The following is a 13484-nucleotide window of genomic DNA, read 5'->3' as shown; positions in this document are numbered from 1 at the left end:
CTCTCCCCTCCCTTCTCTTCTCTTTTTTCCTACTAGAGGAGGAAGGCAGAAAAAGGAAGGAAGGAAGGAAGGAAGGAAGGAAGGAAGGAAGGAAGGAAGGAAGGAAGGAAAGAAAGAAGGATCAACTGGGAGAGTATTCAAACTTACACAGCTCCGCCATATTTAATCTTATTTTATGCAAACAAGTACTGTACATATATACTAAGTATGTAATCAAATTTGCAATTACTTATGGATTAATTGAAACATACAATTTGGCTATGAGTACCAAAACATTTGTATACTACTGGTGTTCTTTTTTAGAACAATATAGTACTGGTTTGCCATTACTTTCCTCTAGGAGAGCAGTAGCACACGGTTAGAATGAGGTATTGTAGACTAACTCTACCCACAGCCAGCAGTTCGATCCAAGGTTGATTGAGACTTCCATCCTTCCGAGGACAGTAAAATGAGAACCTAGATAGTTGGGGGGGGGGCAATATGCTGATTCTGTAAACCATTTAGAAAGGGCTGTAAAGCACTATGAAGCAGTATATAAGTCTAAGTGCTATTGTTATTGATAGAATATTTTTTTTTACTTCTCAACATTCTAGAATTTCCATGTAAGTACTAATCAAGTCTGATTCTACTTGGCTTTTTAAGATCAGCCAAGGTTAACTAGGTGCTACCACTGGGGATAAGAAGTGAGTGGTGTTTAATAGATTTACAGAAACTATCCTTTGAAAATTATAGGGAAGGAAATATTCCACAGATAGTGAAGAAAACTATCATGTGAACAATATATATATATATATATTTGGGCGCTTGGTCTTTTTGTTCATTTATTTATTCAATTGTTATTGCTGCCCTTCCCAACCCAGTGACTCTGGGTAGCGTATAATTCTAAGCTCTGGTACAGCTGAATATTTGTTCAATCCCTGACCTTTGGGCTAAAACAGATCTTTTAAAACTTTATCCTTTCTGCATTTCGCTGTTGGAAAAAATCATTTGGGAATGGAATGGCAGCTGAGATAGATAGATAGATAGATAGATAGATAGATAGATAGATAGATAGATAGATAGATAGACAGACAGACAGACAGACAGACAGACAGACACAGAGACAGACACACACAGAGACAGACACACACACACAGAGAGAGAGAGAGACAGAGACAGAGAGAGGGGGGGAAGGGGGGGAGGGAGAGGGAAAGGTAGGGAGGGAGGGAGGGAGAAAGGGAGGGAGAGAGAAAGAGAGAGAAAGAAAGAAAGAGAGAGAGAGAAAAGAGAGAAAAAGAGAAAGAGAGAGAGAGAAAGAGAGAGAGAGAAAGAGAAAAAGAGAAAGAGAAAAAGAAAGAGTGAGAGAGAAAGGGAGGGGGAAGGAGAGAGGGAGAGAAAGAGAGAGAAAGAGAGAGAAGAGAGAGAAAGAAAGAAAGAGAAAGAAAAAGAAAAAGAGAGAAAGAGAAAGAAAGAGAGAAAAGGAAAGGGAAAGAAAGGATTCAGAGAAGCATAAAGCACCACCATTTGATGGTTCTTAGATCTGCCACCTTGGCTTCCCAATAGACTCACTTTTCAAGCAGAACCAGCTCTGGTGCAGCTGAATATTTGCTCTTAATGGTTGACCTTTTGGCTAAAGACCGATCATCACTACCTAAAGCCCAGCCAGTAATTTAAATCAAAGCATGCATAACTCACGGAGCAAGCTTTGCTAAAGATGATTGGAGGCTGGTAATAAAATGTCCTTCAGCCATTCTCTGCCATCCAAATGAAACTGTCACCAGCGCTGTTGATCTGAGACAAGTGCGACTGTGTGTCCTTTACATGATCACTGCTCTCAAGATGAAACTGAGATTAATCAAGAATGTTGTCATCAGGTTTTGCTTCTTTAAACAAATGAATGCTTGTAAAGAATAATAAATTATTACACTAGGGTGGCTGACATTAATCTAAACTGATTTTTTTTTTTTTTTGCAGCACAAGGTTCTAACTTGCAAAGCAAAAAAAAAAAAAAAAGAATCTATCCAGCACTTCAACATTCTTTGCAATTTCATTGCCTTGAATAAATTCCATCAGCTTGAAAGAGGTTTTTTTTTTTTTTTTTTTTTTGAGTGCCAAATTCTAAAGGTAAAATGGACTGGAGCTACTTTTTCTTTTGTTTATCCGTTTTTATTTGTTTGATTGCTTCTTCTGGTTGCCTATCTGTTGATCTTATTATTTTCTTCCTGTGTGGTACCTGCTCTTAAATACCTTACTTCAATTGCGGTGGTTGTTATTGTATTGTATTCCAGAGGAAAGAAGAAGAGAGATTTGTCTCCTTATTACACAAGTTTGTGCTCTGAAATAATTTAAATTGTAAGCTTTTGCTTCTAAGCATCCGCTCTGTTTCTTTCCTCTTTTTCAGTGGTTCAGTTGCCTGCAGACTACATGAAGAAGAAAAGAGTAAAATTCTAGTACCCTTCATAATTCCCAATTTACAGTTCCATTTCCCTGTATTTCTAATTTCTACTTTACCGTTCTCCATTTTCTATCCATTAGGGGGGAAAAGGAATAAAGCTGTGTATTAGGAAAATTCAATGGTCGTTATTGTGTTATAAGGGATCTTAAACATTCTGCTCGGTTTCTTAGCTGGTTGCAACTGTGGCCCAAAGCTACTAAGTCAATTTCTTGAAAATTGGGAATTGGGTATGTCTAGTCTAATGAAGAGAAGGACGAGGGGTGACATTATAGCAGTCTTCCAATATCTCAGGGACTGCCCCAAAGAAGAGGGAGTCAAGCTACTCTCCAAGTTATTCACCATAGAAGAGTTACTCACTCAGAAGATCAACTAAGATGATTAAAGTCCTGGAGACCAAAACATAAGAAGAACGGTTGCAGGATTTGGGTTTGGCTAGTCTACAGAAAAGAAGGACTAGGGGGGACATGATAGCAGTCTTCCAATATCTCAGGGGCTGCCATAAAGAAGAGGTGAATCAACTTATTTTCCAAAGCGCCTGAAGGAAGGACAAGAAGCAATGGGTGGAAACTCATCAAGGAAAGAAGCAACCTAGAACTAAGGAGAAACTTCCTGACAGTTAGAACAATTAACCAGTGGAATAACCTGCCTCCAGAAGCTGTGAATGCTCCAACACTGGACGTTTTTAAGAAGAGACTGGACAGCCATTTGTCTGATGTGGTATAGGGTTTCCTGCCTGAGCAGGGGGTTGAACTAGATGACCTCCAAGGTCCCTTCCAACTTTATTATTATTAAAATAGTGGGGACTTGAACCTGGTTGGGATTTTGGTTTATTTGTTTTTTGATGTGGTTCTGGTGCAACCCCTTAATCACTACACCACAGTGGTTGTCTCATATACTTGCCTGGACCTTGAACCTTCTGATTGGATGAGTTGGATTGCACTGGGTTGCGTTGGAAGCATGTTGAGCATAGACGTTTCCCACGTCTTTCCCGCCGTTACAAACATTTTCTTACAAACACAGACCCCACACACACACATGCACACACAGACACACTTTCAATGAGTTTGCAATTTCTAAATGTACCGTAAATGCCGACGTATAAGGCGACTTCCACGAGCACTGAAATTGGCGCCAAAGACAGGGGTCGTCTTATACGCCGAGTCGTCTTATACGCCGGAAATACTGGTAGTTTCTGGCGTATAAGACGACGTTCTAGGAATGCGGCCCGGCTATAAAGACGGGGGTCGTCTTATACGCCGAGTCGCCTTGTACGCCAGCATTTACGGTACATTGTTTGCTTGTTTCTGTCCCGCCTTTGTTATTTTTACAAATAACTCAAGGCAAGGAATATATCCAACCCAGCTTTTCTGCTTCTATTTTCCCCATAACAACAAAGTTGTGAGATGGGTTGGACCGAGAGAGAGAGAGAGAACTGGCCCAAAGTCACCCAACTGACTTTCATGCTAGAACTCTCAGTCTGCGGGTGATTGGCCAAAATCACCAAGCCAGCTTTCCTATCTAAGGCGGGACTAGAATGCAACATCTCCTGATGATTGGCTCAATGTCCCCAGATGGCTTTGATGGCTAAGGTGAGACTAGAACTCACAGTGTCTCCCACTTTCTACCCCAGCACCTGAACCACTAGACTAAACGGGGTCTCTAAACCGCTGTAATGTTATAGAGGGAGCCACAATTATCATAATTATCACAGCATATGAGAAATTGATGTATGACTGATTCATATATAAACCTCATACAAGAAAGCAAGGCGTAAAGGTCCAAAATAAAGTCTTCATTTATCCACAGACATGTCAAACACAAGGCCCGGGGGCCAGATGCGGCCCACGAAGTGGTTTCATGTGGCCTGTGAAGCCATCCTGGAAACAGTGAGGGAACGGCCCCCGCTGCCTTGGCCCTGGCCCAGGCCATCTGGGAGCCAATGTACAATTTTGTGGTGGCCATCTATGCTGAAACACATTTAGTCTTAGCTCCACAAGGCTGTCTGGAAACAGCGAAGAACCAGCTCCTGCTGCATTGGCCACGTCCCCTGGGTGTATGCTGGGGAGGTGTCACCCTTTGTGAGGAATGAAGAAATGGACCAGGCCTTAGCACTTGCCCCGGTCCCACCCCCTTCTGCCAGAGACCCTCAGATCTTTCCCACTCCTGCCCAGGCCCACACAGGCACCCTTGATGTGAACGATATAAAGCTGGTCATGCCCACCAATTAGGCCACACCCACTCCATCCACGCCCACCCAGTAGGCCACACCCATGCTGGCCACACCCACCCAGCCCCTCCCCCTGAGGGCAACCACAATGCTGATGCGACCCTCAATGAAATTGAGTTTGACACCCCTGATTTATCTGATCCAATCCCTTTTCCAACTTCTGATAGCAATCCCAATCGTGGAAGAAACAAAGGAAAAATGAAAGCTTTGGATGCCAAGTTTTAAATAAGAAATATCCACAGAGATTTAAACTAATATTGGGATTTGATTCCTTCCAGTATATAAATTACTCAGTGAGAGCCTATTTCTTATAGAAAGTTTTTCAGACAGCTGGTCTGATTCATTATACCTTGACATTTTTAACTGCTACACTGCAGTTATACTTTTTTACAATCTCTTTGTCAGAAAAAGAAATGTTATATATATATATATATATATATATATATATATATATATATATATATATATATATATATATTCTGAGGTTTTCGTGGGTGTTTGTATGTAGGTCTTTGGTTGTTCGGGTTTTCTCCCGCGTAAAATTGGAAGTGTCTTGGCGACGTTTCGACGAAGTCTCATTCGTCATCTTCAGGCTGGTGTTTTCGGCTTCGTGCTTCTAGGAGCAATGTGTGATCATAGCTGTTTCTTCCAAGCTCCTAACCAATCAGAACACGCCTCCATCCAATCAGAACACAGCCAAGCTCTCATCCAATCAGTTCATACCCCCACTGGCAGTTAAAAGTAAGAAACAGCTACGATCACATATTGCTCCTAGAAGCACGAAGCCGAAAACACCAGCCTGAAGATGATGAATGAGACTTCGTCGAAACGTCGCCAAGACACTTCCAATTTTATGTGGGAGAAAACCCGAATAAACAAAGACCTATATATATATATATATTTGTTTTCTGAGGTTTTCGTGGGTGTTTGTATGTAGGTCTTTGTTTATTCGGGTTTTCTCCCATGTAAAATTGGAAGTGTCTTGGCAACGTTTCGACGAAGTCCCATTCGTCATCTTCAGGCTGGTGTTTTCAGCTTTGTGCTTCTAGGAGCTATGACCACACGTTGCTCCTAGAAGCACGAAGCGAAAAACAGCAGCCTGAAGATGACGAATGGGACTTCGTTGAAACGTTGCCAAGACACTTCCAATTTTATTATATATATATATATCCATTTCCCTCTTTTTTTAAAAAAAAAACGAATACACAGAATATCTTTAAACAGAGGGGAGTAACTTATGAATTTGTATGCCCATACATAAAACATATTTGTTAAATGATTAGCACACATTGCTGATAGGACACTTGCTAAATTGCTAAACCCAGTTCTAGGAGTCAATTGGTCTGCTGGCCATTTCCTTATTTCTTCCTCCAGTTTTGTTCAAATGGGTCACTGGTAGATATTCCAGCCGCAGCATTTTAAATGACTTGAGCTATTACTCACTAGTAGCTGATCTACCGTACATTTAATCAATTTTTACACAGCACCAGCTAGTCCACCAACTTAATAACAGAGCATAAATATTAGTCCAGCCTACACTGCTGCTTAAGGTCTTGCAACCCGCATTGAAGGCTGTTGCAAAAACCGTTCTACGAACTTGGTTTGAAGCTTGAAAACTAGTTCCTTTATAGAAAAGTGCCGGGCAATATTGTAAATGGAAAGCTTAGAAGAAGCATTTAAGTACATTTTAAAATAAGTTACAATGATGGAAGAGCAGAATTAGCTAAGGTGGATCAGTTATTTCGGAAGGTTAAAAAAAATATTGCATGTGTGCATATGTTTTTTTATGTGGATGTTTGAGTTTTGGCAGTGTAACTAATCCTCTACTTCATGTATTAGGAAGCGTATCCCAGTACGTTCAATCCCTGCCTTAATGTGATTGGAACCGTAGCTTTCAATGATTTGATGGTACAGCTGAAAACCCAGAAGCTTCCCATCCCTCTTCAGCATGGTTTTAATTTGAACTATTTCTGCAGGCTAGCCTCTTTATCTGATGTTCATGGGAGTTGAGGCACGCTGTTCTTCTTGGTGTCCTCTACCTAAAAGACACATCATGAGAAAGGCAGGGCTAGATGAATCAAAAGCTGGAATTAAGATTGCCGGGAGAAATATCAACAACCTAAGATATACAGATGATATCACTCTAATGGCAGAAAGTGAAGGGGAACTAAAGAGCCTCTTGATGCGGGTGAAGAAGGTGAGTGCAAAAGTTGGCTTGAAACTCAACATTAAGAAAACCAAAATCATGGCATCTGGCCCTCTCAATTCCTGGCAAATAGATGGGGAAGAAAGGGAGGTAGTGACAGATTTTATTTTTCTGGGCTCCAAGATCACCTCAGATGGGGACTGCAGCCAAGAAATTAAAAGACGCTTGCTCCTGGGGAGGAAAGCTATGGCAAATCTAGACAGCATACTAAAACGCAGAGACATCACCCTGCCAACAAAAGTGTGTATAGTCCAGGCCATGGTTTTCCCAGTTGCAATGTATGGCTGTGAAAGTTGGACCATAAGAAAGGCTGAGCGCCAAAGACTTGAGGCCTTTGAACTATGGTGCTAGAGAAGACTCCTGCGAGTCCCTTGGACTGCAAGGCGTTCAAACCGGTCAGTCCTAGAAGAGATCAACCCCGACTGCTCTTTAGAAGGCCAGATCATGAAGTTGAAACTCAAATACTTTGGCCACCTAATGAGAAGGAAGGACTCACTGGAGAAGGGCCTAATGCTGGGAAAGATTGAGGGCAATAGAAGAAGGGGACAACAGAGAATGAGGTGGCTGGATGGAGTCCCTGAAGCAGTAGGCGTGAGCTTAAATGGACTCCAGAAGATGGTAGAGGACAAGAAGACCTGGAGGAACGTTGTCCATGGGGTCACGATGGGTCGGACATGACTTTGCAATTAACAACAACAACAAACCTAAAAGAAATGGGGATGGAGTGGAATGAGAGGAGAGGAATCTTGAAACAAAGTTGTAAACCTTAGGCCAGTCACTCTCTCTCAACCCAATTCACTTCGCAAGTTTGTCCCGAAGGTGCTTTTTTTTTTCACGAAGCAACTGGACTTCTTTTTTTTCTTTGAAGTCCTTTCGCTTCTCATCCAAGAATCTTCTTCAGCTTCTTCAGAGTTGCCTCGGGGAAAATGCGCCTTTGGGACAACTATGACCTGGATGACTGAAAAACTCCATAGACACCTCACAAGGTTGTTGTTACCTTGAAAAAAGAGGAGGAAGAAGGAGCCGAGGTGGCGCAGCAGTTAGAGTGCAGTACTGCAGGCCACTTTAGCTGACTGTGTTCAGCAGGTCAGCGGTTCAAATCTCACCGGCTCAAGGTTGACTCAGCCTTCCATCCTTGCGGGGTAGGTAAAATGAGGACCCAGATTCTTGGGGGCAATGGAAATATATATATATATATACATTGCTTACTGGTGTACACCACTTAGAGAGTGCTTGCACTTAAAGCGGTATATAAGTCTCATAAATAAATAAATAAATAAATAAATAAGGAATATTAGGTATATTCGCCACCTTTAGTTATTTATAAAGTAATAAAGGCAGGAAAGTAAGTAAGTAAGTAAGTAAGTAAAATATATAAAACATACACAGACACACACACACACACACACACACACACACACACACACTGCCTAAACAGGTATGTGTGTGTGTGTATCTCTTTTTACTACCAGCCTCTTTTTCTGTGTGATGGTGCCTCCGCAGTATCCTTGTGGTCCATATACTTGAAAATGATGTGGTGATACCTTAGTTTTGTATTACTGAAAGCTTCTTCTTCTTCTTCTTCTTTTCTTCTTCTTCTTCTTCTTCTTCTTCTTCTTCTTCTTCTTCTTCTTCTTCTTCTTCTTCTTCTTCTTCTTCTTCTTCTTCTTCTTCTTCTTCTTCTTCTTTCTCCTTCCCTTTCTCTTTCTCCTCCTTCTTCTCCTCCTTCCTTCTTCTCCTTCTTCTTCGTCTTCTCCTCCTCCTCCTCTTCCTCCTCCTCCTCCTCCTCCTCCTCCTCTCTTCCTCCTCCTCCTCCTCCTCCTCCTCCTCCTTCTTCTTCTTCTTCTTCCTCCTCCTCCTTCTTCTCCTTCTTCCTTCTCCTTCTCCTTCTCCTTCTCCTTCTCCTCGTCTCCTTCTCCTTCTTCTTTTCCAATCTTGCTAAACAGTTTCTGCTTAACAGGAGAATTCCTCTACATCCCCTTCCTATACTGAGCTTATCCGGGTAAACTCTGCACACCGGCATTTTATCATCCTTGACTGCCTGTCCTAATGTGACTAATGAAGGAAGAATCAAAGAGCCTACAGGAAGGAAAACACACTTCCAGCAGCTGAAGAAAATATATATATAAATCCTAGAAATAAGAAAAGGTTTTAGATGGAAAATGGAGTGTTCCAACCATTGAAGAAGCTTTTTGGAGCCCCAAACTCTTGTGTCTGAAACTTGAAACTGGACCACTTCAAGCTTGAAATGCTTTTGTGATGCCATCAATAACTCATCTTCTGCTTGAGCTGATAGTCTCAAGCATGAGACACAGGGTATTCAACTTGAAATGTTCCATTGTACAAAGCTTAGATTTACAAGCTTATTTACTTGCAGGTTTCAGTTTATAGACCTTAATCACATAGGCATTTTATTATAAATATATTTTATGCATTCATTTGCAAGGATATGTTTTATAGAACCGTTTCTCGTGGGTATTGTATGATAGATAACTTATTTTATTAGCATATTACAGGATGCCTTTATGTCAAATAAATATTTTATCACGTTCTGATTAATTTTGCATTCTTTTGTTCTTTCGGCTGCTCAGAGTCCAGAGCAAAGTGATTTATGAATTGACTGATTTTAAATTCAAAACATTTTGCACACCTCTGTCCCGAAAGAATAAAAATATATTAATCTACTTCTAATTTAAAAATCGGCTTGCTACATCAGTGATCAAAATGAAAGCAGTGTCTGCCAGCAATTAAAATTTAAAAAAACAATCTGGTAATAATTATTAAATGGAAAGACTGTTTTTTAAACATTTTTTCCTTCTTCCTATCTGTCTACGGCAAATAGAATAGCCTAAAAAAAAAAAGAAGAAGAAGAAGATGAAGAAGGCATTTCTTCATTTCTCAGCCTTACCCATACAAATGAACCTTTCCCAATGAAAATTGTTTCGACCTAATCGATAAAACTCAAAGAAATAGTGCAAGTCGGAAAATATGGAGAGACTTGGCCCATAAGATGGGCATGAGTTGGACATGACTGAATGGTTAATATTATCATCCTCACTGCCTAATCAATCAACAAATCGACAAAAGATTTATTTAATTATTAAGGCTAGGCAACCCCTTGGATTCAAGACAAAAAAAATGTTTTGGAATACAATGGCTTATGGATCCAGTTCCCATCTGTGACCAAACCAATTATTTCTCTTGTTAGGAACATGAAGAAGGGAGCTGCAAGACTCCAGGAAAACAAAAAAAAAAAAAAAATGATGCATCTGATTTAAAGAATTGCAGCATTTGCATCTCTGCCTCCTTTGAAACGTCTGAACTGGAGCTCCGGCTATTGATTAATTGGTTGGAAATCATTTTTTTTTTTTAATCAGTAAGCAACTCATTAGCTGATGTAGAAGCCGGTTCAGACAGCTAAGGGGAAGCATGCTCTTGGGACCCACCTCACTTACTCAGCTCTTTGGGGATCAGTATCTCACTTAACTTATTTGTGCACTTTAATGAGCTTCTCTTAACTCTATTGGAAACATTTCATTACTAGTCTGTTTGAGACGATAAAGACAAGCGTAAAGAGATGGGGGATGCAGAGAGAGTGAAAGAGAGAGAGAGAGAAAGGGACAGACAAAGAGAGAGACAGAGAGGGAGAAAGAGAGACAGACAGAGAGAGAGAGACAAAGAAAGAGAGAGAGAAAGAGAGAGACAGATAGAGACAAAGAGAAAGAGACAGAGACAGAAAGGAAGAGGCAGAAAGAGAGACAGAGAGAGACAGAGTGACAGAGAGATAAAGAGAGAGAGAAAGAGAAAGAAAGAGAGACAAAGAGAAAGAGAGAGAGAGAGACAGAGAGCAAGAAAGAGAGAGAGAGACAAAGAGAAAGAGAGAGAGAAAGAGAGAGACAGGAGACACACACACACACACACAGAGAGAGAGAGAAAGAGAAAGAGAACTTCTACTTTCAGATCCACAGTAGAACATCTTTATTTTAGCTAATGTTGAGCCATCATTTTATTTTATTTTTTATTTCCTAAAGGTAGTCCTTAACTTACAACAGTTCATTTAGTGAACTAAAGTTACAACGGCGTGAAAACATGGCCTTTTTTCACAGTTACGACCTTTGTAGCTTCACGATCATCATGTGATCAAAATTCAGATACTCCACAACTGAATTCATATTTATGACCGTTGCTTTGTCCCAAGGTCACGTGATCCTCTTTTGTGACCTTCTGACAAGCAAGGTCAATGGGGGAAGCCAGATTCACTTAACAACTGGGTTACTAATTTATCAGCTGCAGTGGTTCACTTAGCAACTGTGCCAAAAAAGGTTGTAAAATGGGGCATAACTCAACAAACGTCTCCCTTAACAACAGACGTGTTGGGCTCAATTGTGGTCGTACATTGAAGACTACCTGTTCTTTATTTTAGGTATAATGAGACCCCCCCCCACCTCAACAATTTCTACTCCAACTTAACCATGAACCCAAAGATTAACGCAGACCCATTGGTCTGCAGGCCAGTTCGGACATGCTTGAATATTCCTTCTCCGTGGCTTGATCTGATCGGAATCTGGGTCTGCAATTAAATGTTTTTAAAAGGAAAACAAATCTGGTTTCGTAGTGTTGAAAGACAAATCTTCATCAGGGTCCAGTCTAAGCCAGGAATACGTGTTGAAAACATTTTGCTTCTCATCCAAGAAGCTTCTTCAGCTCTGACTGGATGGTGGGGAATGGAACGATTTATACTTCTTGCAGACAGCTGGTCATTTGCCTTCTTTTAGAGAGTTGTTGAAGTCACCTGGAGGCTTATCTGTGCCCTCAGGGTCACCTGAGTGCTGCAAATGGGTATGGAGTCTTGTCCAAAATGTAGTTTTGGACAGAAGAGGACTGCTGGTTTGAAAGAGGGGTCAAAGAGGCCATCTAGGTCAAAACTAAACCACCTTCTCTCAACAGAGGGGGAGAGACACAACATCATCTATCTCCAGTCTACAATACAGTCCTTTCAACAGTTCCAAGAAGACTCCACACCCATTTGCACTACTCAGGGGATCCTGATGACAAAGATAAACATCCAGGTGGCCTCAACGTCTCTCTAAAAGAAGGCAAATGACCAGCTGTCTGCAAGGAGTATAAATCCTTCCATTCCCCACCATCCAGTCAGAGCTGAAGAAGCTTCTTGGATGCGAAGCGAAACGTCTTCAAAGAAAAACAAGTAAGTCCAGTTGCCTCATGAAGAAGCACCTTTGGAAAGACTTTTCAACAGAAACCCAGGAAACAGACCAGCACCATCACTGTTCTTTTCTCAGGAGCTTCTTCACAAGCGGGGTGGCCCTGTTCTCCCTCTTTTATTTCCTTTAATTGGAATTTGATTCACTTGGAAACCTCCCATTTCCCTTCCATAAATTGATTTTGAGCTGGAAGAGACTTACCTTGTGCAAATATTCTTCAGAAACGATCTCAGGGTGGTGCGATCCAAAATAGAAAGCAACCGAGAGGAAAGGAGGGAGGGAAATAATTGTTTTGATCTACTCGCCAGGAAGAGAATATGCCTGCTCTTTGCTAATGTCAGGATGTTTCTTTCCTGCCTTTTATTTTTCTACTTGCTTTCTTGAGTCTCCCCTGAAAGGTAGTAGTTAGCGAGGAAATCTTCCATATATTTCCTCTTACAGTTAAAGTTACAAAGAGCTCCTTCAACAGATCTTGCTCAGGTTAAATCCACTCTCCGGGGGACACCCAAATTGTTCTCTTCAATATTCACAACTTTCAAGACTCAAAAAAGACTCAATCTTTTACTGAACCAAGACTGATTTGAACACAGTTTCTCTAACCGCTGTTCTTCTCTCCTGCAGTAATGTGTGGACTAATTTCCTGGTAGATATCCTCCCAACTTTAAACTTTTCTTGCAGTGGAACTTAAATATTCTTCCTCTCTGTTGTCTTTGTATCTTATTCCACATATCTTGAATATTTCTGGCTTATCTTGTCTAAACGTGGAAGCTAAGGAAAGTTGGCCTAGGAATTGGGGTTGGCCCAGTCAACTCTTTGCACTATTACTTTAATTTTATTATGTTTTACAAGCTTACTAAATGAAAGAACACACACACAAAAAAAACCAACCAACTTGATAGGGATCACATAACACACTGACAAATGTCCTCCTCTCAGCTTCAATACAGGACATCAATAACTGGATCCTACTGTGATCTGATTGGTTCATTGCCAAAACAAGATGACACCTGATTGGCTCTCTAAACACTCATGCTCATTGGCTACAATCAGATGAAGGAAACCTACCTGATATCAACTTAAGCAAGTTGTGCTTCCTTTTTCTGGTTATTTGGCTATAACTTTTCATAGAATACAGTACAGATAATTGAACAAACTTTGTTGCATTACATTCTTGATTAAATTATCTTTCCATTGATACATTATTTTATGGTATTACTCCAAAAAAAGTGGTGTTATTAGCCATCAAACCTCAAAAATACACTTTTCCCCAAAAGGTTTCCACAATTTTGGCCACTACTGTATTTTAACAGGAAAGTGTTTTCTACTGCACATCTCCTTCTCAAAAGGTTGAATTTCTAATCCTCAAATGTAAAAATATTCCACCGGATCTTTTTA

General features: G+C 40.7%; 1 long non-coding RNA gene across 2 annotated transcripts in view; it reads right to left on the bottom strand.

Moving 5' to 3' along the window:
- Positions 1 to 12588, bottom strand: part of LOC120301973 — a 49263-nt gene extending 36675 nt beyond the window's left edge. Inside the window, exon 1 of one of the 2 annotated variants that reach the window (XR_005555078.1) lies at positions 12291 to 12588. This is a non-coding gene — a long non-coding RNA (uncharacterized LOC120301973). Of the gene's footprint in view, positions 1 to 1674; positions 2058 to 12290 lie in introns of those variants that run through there. The other variant, XR_005555079.1, reaches the window with a different exon arrangement.
- Positions 12589 to 13484: the final 896 nt, after the last annotated feature.

Source organism: Crotalus tigris, unplaced genomic scaffold (assembly GCF_016545835.1).
Source record: "Crotalus tigris isolate CLP2741 ecotype Arizona unplaced genomic scaffold, ASM1654583v1 scf7180000024417.1347922, whole genome shotgun sequence".
In the NCBI taxonomy this organism is placed as follows: Eukaryota; Metazoa; Chordata; class Lepidosauria; order Squamata; family Viperidae; genus Crotalus; species Crotalus tigris.
The sequence above is the reverse complement of the archived record's forward strand: the minus strand, read 5'-3'. Positions and strand labels throughout refer to the sequence as shown.